At 36.4% G+C, this 11,603-nt stretch overlaps 1 pseudogene; it reads left to right on the top strand.

The window, feature by feature from the left end:
* The first annotated feature begins 299 nt into the window (after positions 1 to 299).
* On the top strand, positions 300 to 6,697 carry LOC137656199 (uncharacterized; annotated as a pseudogene).
* The last annotated feature ends 4,906 nt before the right edge of the window (positions 6,698 to 11,603 follow it).

Genomic DNA, 11,603 nt, shown 5'->3' on the forward strand with positions numbered 1-11,603 from the left:
CTCTCTCTCTCTAATGACAAAGCTAAAGCAAATAAAATGTCTCGATTTAACAATACTAAAACAACTCTCTCTCTCTCTCTCTCTCTCTCTTTCTCTCTCTCTCTCTCTCTCTCTCTCTCTCTCTCTCTCTCTCTCTCTCTCTCTCTCTCTCGATTTGGCAAAACAAAAAAAAATAAATTAAAATAAAATTAATCCTCCACAGTTCTAGAAAATATTATAAGGTATTGAATCCTGTATAAATTATCTCAGACAGAATAGGATACTGCAAATAAGATTAGAATTTTTATATTGATGCTCATATGTTATTTCATATTGTTAATAACATATGCTTACATGACAACAGTCAGAGAAGAAACGCTGTAGAGCTTGCCAACAACAGCACTCGCAGTAATGTTGGTAAAGATAAAGAAATTTTAATAACATATGCTTACGTGACAACAGCCAGAGAAGAAACGCTCCAAAGCTTGCCAACAACAGGACTCGCAGTAATGTTGGTAAAGATAAAGGAATTTTATAATACAGCAGACTTTATTTATCAACTATAATCGGTGACACCAGATGAGATATATCCCACTAATAAACTAATATTATTCCAGGTATGGACGATTACAGTAATCAAACCTTGTCTAATAATAACATAGATAACCAATGTTAAATTATCTTATCCAGTTCAAAGACAAGTAAATTTCATTGATGACTAAATTTATCAGTACTGTTAATAGCCCTCTATTCCATTCATTAGGAATGCAATATTAACGATTGCTAGACTTCTTAAGCATTATCATCATCATCATCTCATCCTACGCCTATTGAAGCAAAGGGCCTCGGTTAGATTTCCCCAGTCGTCTCTATCTTGATCTTTTAATTCAATACTTCTCCATTCATAATCTCCTACTTCACGCTTCTTAGTCCTCCACCATGTATACTTGGGTCTTCCAACTCTTCTAGTGCCTTGTGGAGCCCAAGTGAACGTTTGGTGAACTAATCTCTCTTTGGGGAGTGCGATGAGTATGCCCAAACCGTGTCCATCTACCCCTTCTGAGGGCTTTGTTCTCAAATCTACTAAATCTATTGGAGATTGTTTCTTTGTCATACCATGACTCATGTCCATATATTAACAACTATCTCACTAAACTGATATATTGTCTGATTTTTATATGTAATTTCAGGTGATTTGATTTAAAAATTTTACTTAACCTAGCCGTTATCTAATTTTCTTTTCTAAAATTTTCACTAAACTCTAATTCTAAAGACCCTGTGTTGATCATAGATCCTAAATACTTACATAATTCTACCTCATTAATCCTTTCTCCTTCCATTAATATTTCATCTTCCATTGCATACTCTGTCCTCATTATCTCTGTCTTTCTTCTATTTACCTTCAGCCCAACCTCTTGTGATATTTCATGCATTCTGGTAAGCAAGCATTGTAAATCCTGTGGTGTTCTGCTAACAAGGACATCATCACCAGCATACTCTGGGTCTGCTATACTCCTATCACCAATCCAGTCCAATCCTTCTCAACCATCTCTGACTGTTCTACGCATTACAAAATCAACGAGGAGGATAAACAAGATAGGTGACAACACATTCCCTTGGAGTACTCCTCTGTTCATTGGAAATTCATTTGATAAGACCCCCATTAACATTAACTTTGCACTAGCTGTGCTCATAAACAGACTTAATCAAATTTATATGTTGAAGAGGAATTCCATAATAATGCAGCACTCTCCGCAAGATTGTCTGATGCACGCTATCAAAGGCTTATTCGTAGTCCACAAATGCCTTCAAAAGGGGATTTCTATATTCTACTCATTGCTGTACAACATGTCTCAAAATGAAAATTTGCTCATTGCAACATCTACCTTTTCTAAATCCTGCTTGTTCATATCTCAGCTTTTCATCAATTCTACTCTCCAGTCTCTTTAGAATAAGCATACTATATATTTTCCTAACAACTGACAGGTGTTAAGCCTCTGTAATTACTGCAATCAGTCAGGTATTCTCTATTTTGCCATTTTCACCAACACTCACCTGACTCTCATTCATCAGGGTTTACCTCATCATGCACATTCTACAAAATAATCTTGTTAGTAGTCTGGGAGTCACTTAATTTTTGGCCAGTATCATCTCAGCAGTTATTCCATCGTATCCCCGGGCTTTCCATCTCTTTAGTTTTTTTAGGATAACGTTGACTTCAAAAACACTGAATTCATTCATGGGCTCATCAAGATCTTGTTCAGCTTCAGGTATATCAATAAAATTATTCCCTTCATATCTTCTATTCATAACTTCACTAAAGTGTTCCATCCAATGTTGTCATTCTTCATCTTCTGTTGGTTACAACAGAGCCATCTCTCTTTTTGATGGGTATATGCTTCTTCTTTGCCCCAGTCGAGATTTCATTAATAATTCTATGAGCAATTCTTACACCATAGCCAGTTCCCAAATTCATAGCATAGTCAGCCTCATCTGCTTTACTGTCTAAATATTTTCTCCAGTCATTCCTACCTTCTCTTTTGACCTCACTATCAATACTGGAATACTTAGCATATACTACCTTGTAATTTTCATTACTTCCTCGGAAACTTTCAACGATCAATTTCTGTCTTTGTCTCCTTTTTATAGTATCCCACGTATCATTTGATATCCATGGCTTTCTCCTTATAACTGCGTGTCCCAAGAGTTCACTATCAACTGACTGATATATGTTCTTAATATCACACCATTCTTCGTTAATTGTCTGTTCTTCGTCTCTTAAAGTCTGTAAGACCAAGTCGATTCCTACATTCAATTGCAAATGTTTCTCTGTGCTCTTCCTCTAAAAGCTTAGTTGTATCAAACTTAGGTATCATATCTATCTTTCTGTTGGGTGCTTTCACTTTTAATTTCAGTGTGGCAATGCGGAGCTTGTGATCACTACCAATATCTGCACCTCTAAAACTTCTTACATTTCTCAGTCCTCCATCTCTCTTTATTAATAGCAATGTGATCTATTTGATTTTTGTAATTGCCACATAGTGACGTCCATGTATGCTTGTGGATGTTCTTGTGTTGTGAAAAGAGTATCTCCAATGACAGGATTGTTTGCTGAAAAGAAACTTATGAGATGTGCTCCATTTTCATTTGCAACTTCCCCAAGACCCTTGACACCCATCACATTCTCTATCCCTTGAACATTTCTTCCAACTTTAGCACTGATGTTGCGAATCACAATTTTCATATCTCTCTCGGGGATCTCATCTATTACCCTCTGCAGTTCTTCAAAGTATTCATCTTTCCTTTCATCAGGGGAATCATTTGTTGTGGCATAACAAACTATAATACTCATATTGAACTGCTTTGATTTGAACTTTGCTAGTAACATTTTACTATTTACAGCTCTCTACTCGATTAATGCCTTTTCTGCTCATGGTGTCATCATCATTCCTACCCCTTCTCTTCCAACTCCATTTGATATTCCTGAGTAGACATATACATTGCCTTAGTCTAAAGTTTCCTTACTAAACCCCTTACAACGTGTTTCACTTAGGGCTAAGATATCCAGACTATATTTCCCAAATTCACTCTCCACTTGCTGTAACTTGCCAATCTGATTCATGGTTCTAACATTCCAATTATCTATTTTAAATTTTTCTTTAGTATTTATAAACCGGGAGATTCTTAATATGCCTGGGACTGGGGTCAATTCTGTCATCTTCTCTTTCCATGACTGACTGACTAAATCCATAGAGGATTCTTTGGCTAGATACATAAAAGGATAGCCAGTTTGTTGTGATGCGTTGTGCCTATCTAACTAAGGCAAGTAGCCCCTGCCGGCCTATTCTAATTCTAGTAAGATCAACCGCCAGGCATCAGAAGTAAAAGCCAAAGAGACATTTTGTCCATCCCCTTAACCCCAATCCATCACCCTGCTTCCAGTGACCTTATTATTATTCACTTCCTGTAAAGTATCCAAAAAAAAAGACCATTCAACAAAACAACATGAAGGCAAACCATTCAATAAAGGAGGAATCCCAATGTATTGCAGGATATTATACCCCATTGTCGTATCAGAGTCGTTTCTTTCCATGATAACCAAGAAATATAGAGCAAGAGACACGCATACTCGTTCAGATCATGATAACCCGACTTCTTGAAGGTTCTATGCAATCACTTTGTAGTATAACCCAGTCCCCCAGAGATAGGCTAAGCTCACAATTCATATTCAGTCACTTTTATCAAAGTATGTCAAAATATGTTTTTTATAGGTTTCTTTCCCTAACATATTAATTGTGTAGATTATAAACCAGAATTAATTTATATCTTTTGTAATTCTACACATTTCATGTATATATCACTAACTACTGTTAACTTGGATTGGCAATAACTGTGCCAATAATTATAACGATTTTTAGTATTTTTTATTTTTTTCAGAAATTGATTCATCATCCGACTCTAATATCTTTAAAATTATCCCTGTTCTTAATAATAATGATCATAAAAATCATTTAAAGAATTTATTTCATCAACAAATGCATGTAACAGTATTGCCATTCCCTTCTTATGTTTTTCTCTTTCTCTATCGGATACGTGGTCTAGAGTCCTTCTCACTTTTGTTTGCCTGTATTGGCATTAGAGTAAACAAGGGAAGGTGGGATGAGCATGATTCCCTTCCTTTAAAAATATTTATTTTTGGGTCGTTAGAGAAGACATTGATTGTATCCCTTTTCAAAGGGAACCAGTCTGGGATATTAAATTATGAAAGAGTGTACAACCCCTTAAGCTAAATAAAGAAAAATATGGACCAACTCTCTTACACCCTATTATCGGGATAGTCTATGACAAAAAAGAACTTAGAAATTAAGGTTGAATAATAATATAATCAAATTTCATGGAAGCCAGCAGGTAGGACCCATTGTTCCACTACATTCTCCAGTTCCCCTGTGCCATCAACGCAGCAACATCAAAATCTTTTTGATGTTGAAGGAAAATTTATGTAAGGGGAAAAAGTCAAAATTTCCTGTGACATATAGTGGCAGCTGTTTGGATCAATAGCCTTATTCTATTGACTCCACTTACCCATGAGGCTTAAATATTGCAGGTCACACTTATGATTTTTGTATATTTTTATAGAAATTTTGTTTGAACTATATCATCCCATGTATAATGTATACTTTGCATGTAATTCTGAATATGTCTAATATTATTTACGTATTTGTGGATTACTTTTTTTAAATAGTATATGTCAAATTACTGTATCAAAATGGTCAGTGCTTTAGATGACTCGTTCACAGAACTAATACAGTTATAAAACGAAGTTAGACAAGCTGTGATGGAAGCACAGAATCTTACACGGTCCTATCAGGGAGTTTGACCACAAGTAGGGAATTTAAGACAGTCGGTTCAAAATATGGACAGGGAGATGTCTAATATCAGGGGACAATGCAACAGCTTATGCAAACACTTAACGACACTCAACCCCCAGTAGTGTCTGCACCACCTACTCCACACAATTCATACAACCCCTTCTCAGATACAGACACCAATACAATATCAGGAACACTACTATACAGTCCCCCAAACCCACCATGTACGAACACACGAAGCACACCATGAAGCGCATCTGCGCTCATGAGTACAGTACCCTTAACACCTATAAGGGCTTGGCCAACAACACATAACCCTGTAACTCCAACACCACCTCCTACACCATTCCCCATCCCCATCCCTAACCACCACCAGTCTACCCTCCTCCTCAACTTCCTGTTAATTAGACAAAACCTTTCATTATGTAGCATAGTAATCAGACCGTCACATCCAATCCTTTTATTGGATCTTTCGGTAATGCTAATCCATTCCTTTATTCAAATGGTACTCCAGTAGCAGTTCCTCATGATCCACCTGTTGTAAGGCCAAAAGATGTATCTCTCCTCAAACTTGCAGAGCTTTAGAGTTTAGATGCCGACAGTAGGTTGGTTAAATACGTTCTTTAGGCAAGTAGAGTCATGCACAAGCTCAGATGATGAGAGGATAGAAGTTGCAACGGCTAGGGCTGAAAAAGATATAGCTACTTTCTTATCTGCTGAAATACAAAAGAATGGTAATAATCTGTCTTGGAGTGAGATTAAAAGACTCATGAGACAACAGTTCATAGGTGCAGCAGCTCTTTTACAGGCATGGCAAAAGATAACTGCTATGACTTATTACTTTTATGAACCTCCTAGTTCTTTTATTAATAAATTGCAATGTAAAATTTCAGCTTCAACACTGAAGTTCCCCGATGAAATTCCTTAAGACAAAGGTATATAAAGGCTTAAATTCACAAGCTCAACCTAAATTAGTTGATTTCTTGGCAGACCATATGCCTTTAAAGAATTTCTTGGCATATGCAGAAAAAGAATATTATTGGGCTCAGGTCATAACTATTAGTAATAACAACAGATTCTTGCCCATTTCAGGTGCTGGAAATTCCCAGTCACCAATCCCAGTAACAAGTACCCCTCAGGTAGGCTTAAACAAGAAAACCGAGAAAGTGTCCATAAAGATACAAAATAATATTAAATAGTACTGTGCTTTTTGCAAAGTAGCCACCCATAATCTGTCTGATTGTCCTTATAATCCACCCAAGGGAGTATGCTTTTACTGTCATCAACCAATTGTTAGGAGAGGTCAGGTAGGATGTCCAGGACAATTAGGTGGAGATAGCTTGCTATGACTAGAAGGTCACCCCAGATCTCCAAATATAAGTTTGATGGTTAATGAATGCATGATAGTAGCTCTAGTTGATAAAGATAGCTGTGCCATTATAGTGAAGAAATCCTTAATGGATAGCTTAGGTTTGAAGCATGCTAAGATGAGAAATTTACCATAGTTAACATAAGTCACCGATATTGTTGCACTGGTATTAGGATCAGTTTATCTGGGTGTTAATGTTAGCCGTAGAGTTGTTATTTTATATCGTGCCAGACCCATTTTAATATACAGAAGCCCTTTTGGATGCAGATTTTACTTGGGATGGCCTCTTTAACATGGAATCATAAGAAGGGTATCCTAGTTTGGAATAATATTACTTACCCTGTGTGGCTTCTTAAAATGAGACCTTCCATAAGGAGAATTAGGAATCTCAAGATAGTTCAACCCTCAAATCCTAATGTAGATGAGATTAGGTTAAAGAAAAAGATTATACTACTTCCTTCCTCAGCAGGGATGTATGCAGTTAACATTAATAAAGATGTGTATACAGTACTTGTATTTGAATCAGGAGTTAAACATAGTTGTGCTATGAATGCTTTGTTCCCTTAAGTCATTAACAATAAGGAAGTTTTTATACCTCTAGTAAATAGTCCAAAGGATATAGTTAAGTCAAAGATAGGAACATTGATTGGTACTTATAAAAAAATTGATGAAAGGGACATCAGTTCAGAATAACCCATATGTAGAAAGAATGAGGTTATCCCTGAAAGCATGCGTGTTGCACCAGGATAAGGATGCACTAGAGAGGAGAAACTGGAAGATTTAATTGCACAACAACATTGCTCACATCTGGATGATGAACAACTTACCTAGTTGAAGAAGATTGTAATAGAAAATCATCAAATTTTTATATTAGAAAATAATGAATAAGGAAAATTTCTGGGAGTTCAAGGGCATATTAATGTTAGTGATCCACAGCCAGTTAGGACCCCTATGTATAGATATCCTGGGAAGGCTAAACAACTTATTGCCGATAGGTTAGAAGATATGGAGGCCAAAGATATAATTGAGCCATCCACAGCCGCATGGTTAAGTCTTATAGTTTTAGTTAAGAAGCCTAATAACTCTCAAAGAATGGGCCTGAAGTATAGGAAAGTTAACACACCTCCAAAATAATATTCATCCTTTACCTAGATTAGAAGAGTTAGTTGAGTCAGCATCCAGAAATCAGTTTTATGCCTCATTGGACATTAAGAAGGTTTACTACCAGGTTGGAGGAAGATAGTAGAGATTTGACAAGTTTTAGTGATGGAGTCTCCTGTATAGATTCAAGTGACTCCCCCTTGGGTTGAGCTGTAGTCCAGCCATATTTTCAAGATTAATAGGAAATATCGTAATTCCTTTAATAAGGAAAGGCTGTGTCAAGAATTATTTAGACGATATAGTCGTCTGGGTCCCTGGTGTGGAAAAATTAATTGGGAAATTAGGAAAGTTGTTAAAACTGTTGGGTGAAAAGGGTGTGAAGCTGAATAGCAAGAACTGTCAGTTTGCTCAAGAAGAGGTCAAATTTCTGGGCCATATCATATCTAGGGATGGATGCAAACCTTGTCCGCACAAGATGAGTTCAATCAGAGATATGAAAGCTCCCACTAATGTAAAAGAAACTAGAAGATTTTTAGGTATGTGTGGGTTTTATAGAAAGCACATTCACAACTTTGCTAAAATTACTATCCCCTTGACTATTCTTTTAGGAAGGAAAGAACCATTTAGTTAGACTCCAGAGTGTCAGTCTAGTTTTGAGTAGCTAAAACAACTTTTGATGACAGTTCCAGTACTTGTAAAAGCAGATATGACAAAGCCTTTTCAGTTATTCACAGACGCTAGTGTAGATCATGTAGGTGCAGTACTGATGCAGGAGAGTGATGGTCTTTTGAAACCTGTTGGATACTTTTTAAAGAAATTGAAACCTGTCGAACCAAGGGAAACTTTGGCCATAGTCTTGGCCTGTAGACGGGTTCATTATTTTCTTTTGGGTACCACATTTACAGTTCAGACAGATCATCAGCCTCTTGTGACAGTGTTCAAAAGAAAGATAAAGTCTCCTAGGATGAATAGATGGATTATGGAAATGCAAGATTATTGCTTTAAAGTTGTGTAAAGAACAGGAAAGCACAATGAGATTGCTGATCAGTTAAGTAGGCCATTTAGAGCAACTTTCCACAATAATTAAGACAATTATCTTGAGTTAAGTAAGGAAGAATTTAGTGATAAACAGGTAAGTGAAGCCAGTTGGGGTGACTTGATTACTTACTTAGAAGGAGGAGAATTACCTAGAAAGAGATTCCCCAGCGGTTTAATTCATCAGTTTATACTGTATGAGGGTTTGTTATACCTGAGTGCTGATAAGCAAGATAATAGTATTCAGTTAAGACTTGTGGTGCTTCAAGAGCTTAGAAAAGCAGCCTTAAAATTTGGTCATGGGTCTGTTGCAAGTCATTTAGGTAAGAGAAAAACTATTGATGCTTTGGAGACGTACTTCTATTGGCCCTCACTTAGATCTAATGTAGTTAAATATGCTAAAGAAGGCATTACATGTCAAGCTCATAAAGACAGTCTGTCCTTACAGCTTAAATTCCATGAACTACCTCCAGTATATAAACCCTTGGAGTGTATCAGTATTGATTTGACAGACATGGTGTCTGATGCAAATGGATACAGGCATGTTCTTAACATCATTGATCATTATTTACGCCATGTGAAGTTTCACCCACTGAGGAGCAGGATGACAGATGAAAAGTATTTAAATGACTTCAGGGTTCCAAGGTGTGTTCTTCTTGACAATGGTACTGAATTTATCTCACAACAGTTTAGAGTTCTTTGTAGAGTACACAACATAAATACTGGTTTCATCATACCATACCCTCATGAAGGTAAGATTATCTCTGAAAGGATGCACAGGACTATGAAAACTTTGCTGAATGTCATGTGTCAGGGTCATCCATATCAATGGTCAAAATATTTAGGAGAAACACAGAGGACTCTTGATTGTGCTATGCCTGCCACCATGGGTGAACAGCCTCACTATGTAATTTTTAGCCGTAGGCCCTTTAGGCAAATTCTCAGTGGAGTGCCTTTAATGGATGATGAGGTGACGGACTCTGATCTCGCTCAAACCCATGAGAGAATTCAAAAGACATGCTGAAATGGCAAGAACATTTGTCAATATTGCCGATAAAAAAAGGCTGAACAAAAATTTGGAAGTAGATTCCATAGTTTGGATAAAGAATGAGACCCAGTTACTAGGTACAAGCAGTAAATTAAATGTGAAATGACTTGGACCATATAAAGTGATAGAAAATGTTAGCGAAGGGTCTACATATGTGATACAAAATGTTTTCAATGACACTGTACTCGAACATGCTGCTGATAAACTCTAATCATTCTATGGTGATGAAGAGTACTTATTGACTATGCAAGAGCACAAAGAAAATATGCCTGACATAGTAAATGAGGGAGTTCGCACAAGAGGCACTAGAAATATAGTACATTCCTCCCGTCTTATAGAAGCGATATAGAGTGTTGGTGAATTTTGCTGAGAGGAAAGACTACTATATCCCCTCAGTATGATTGTGAAGCAAATCTGTTTCTATTCATTTATGATACTGTACTTATATTTTTGTATTTTTGTACTTTTTATATTTTGTAATTGTAATTAAAACTCTGGAATTATTCAAAGTTGATGAAAAGAAGTTTGTTTGTCTATATAAAAAAGACAAAAAAAAAAAAAAAGGGTTTTAATAGAAATATGTAATGGATCATAGAAAATTGCCCTGATTATGAATGTTCTGGTGGTCCCATGGATCTTTTTTTTTATAGCAATTTGTTTTGCTCTTATGGTACTGGTTTTGTAAAAAGTTAGGATGGAGTGCACCGCTTTCCAACCTCTTTGAGATTCGTGATGTGAGAGTCGTTTCTAGCCAAGAGGTCTGGACAGTTAAATAGTCATTAGGAAACTTCAATAGCAGCTAAGTTTTTCCTCTTACGTGGAGAGCTCTATTGATGTAGAGGGGCATTATCTCTTGTGTAAGTGGACTCAATCTAACCCCAGCATTGGGCTAGGCAAAGCTACTAGGAAAGTTGTCCAAATGCACACCTTCAGGGTTGTGTCCCCAGTAAGTGCTCAAAGATATCCATGTTTTGATCGTACAAGAGTAATCTTTTCCCTCTATTGAGAGTGTTTTTTATTTTGTTGAACTAAAAGCTGTATTCCACTGTAGCAAATCATACATATATACATTCATACTTACATGTATGATAATTGTCATGCATACATGCATACATGATAATTGTCATACACATATGTTGAGGGTTATTCAAGTCCATAATGGAAAGTTGCCTTGATATTAGAGTTGACATGAATCAATTTTTCTCCGAGGGAAAAGCTTTGTAATGGGAAAATGGTATCCTTTTAGTACTTTTTTCAGAAACTGATTCATCATCCGACTATAATATCTTTAAGATTATCCCTGTTCTTAGTAATAATGATTATAAAAGTCATTTAAAGAATTTATTTCATCAACGAATGCATGTAACAATATTGCCATTCCCTTCTTATGTTTTTCTCTTTCTCTATCGGATACGTGGTCTAGAGTCCTTCTCACTTTTATTTGGCCGAACTGGCATTAGAGTAAACAAGGAAAAGCGGGATGAGCATGATTCCCTTCCTTTAAAAATATGTATTTTTGGATCGTTAGAGAAGACATTGAACGTATCCCTTTTCAAAATAACCATTCAGGGAGAATACATTATGGAAGAGTGTACTACCCCTTGAGCTGCACAAAGAAAAATATGGACCAACCCTCTCTTACTGCATTAATCGGGATAGTCTATGACACAAGAGAACTTACAAAGTAAGGTTGAATAATAAT

Source organism: Palaemon carinicauda, chromosome 17 (genome assembly GCF_036898095.1).
Source record: "Palaemon carinicauda isolate YSFRI2023 chromosome 17, ASM3689809v2, whole genome shotgun sequence".
Lineage (NCBI taxonomy): Eukaryota > Metazoa > Arthropoda > Malacostraca > Decapoda > Palaemonidae > Palaemon > Palaemon carinicauda.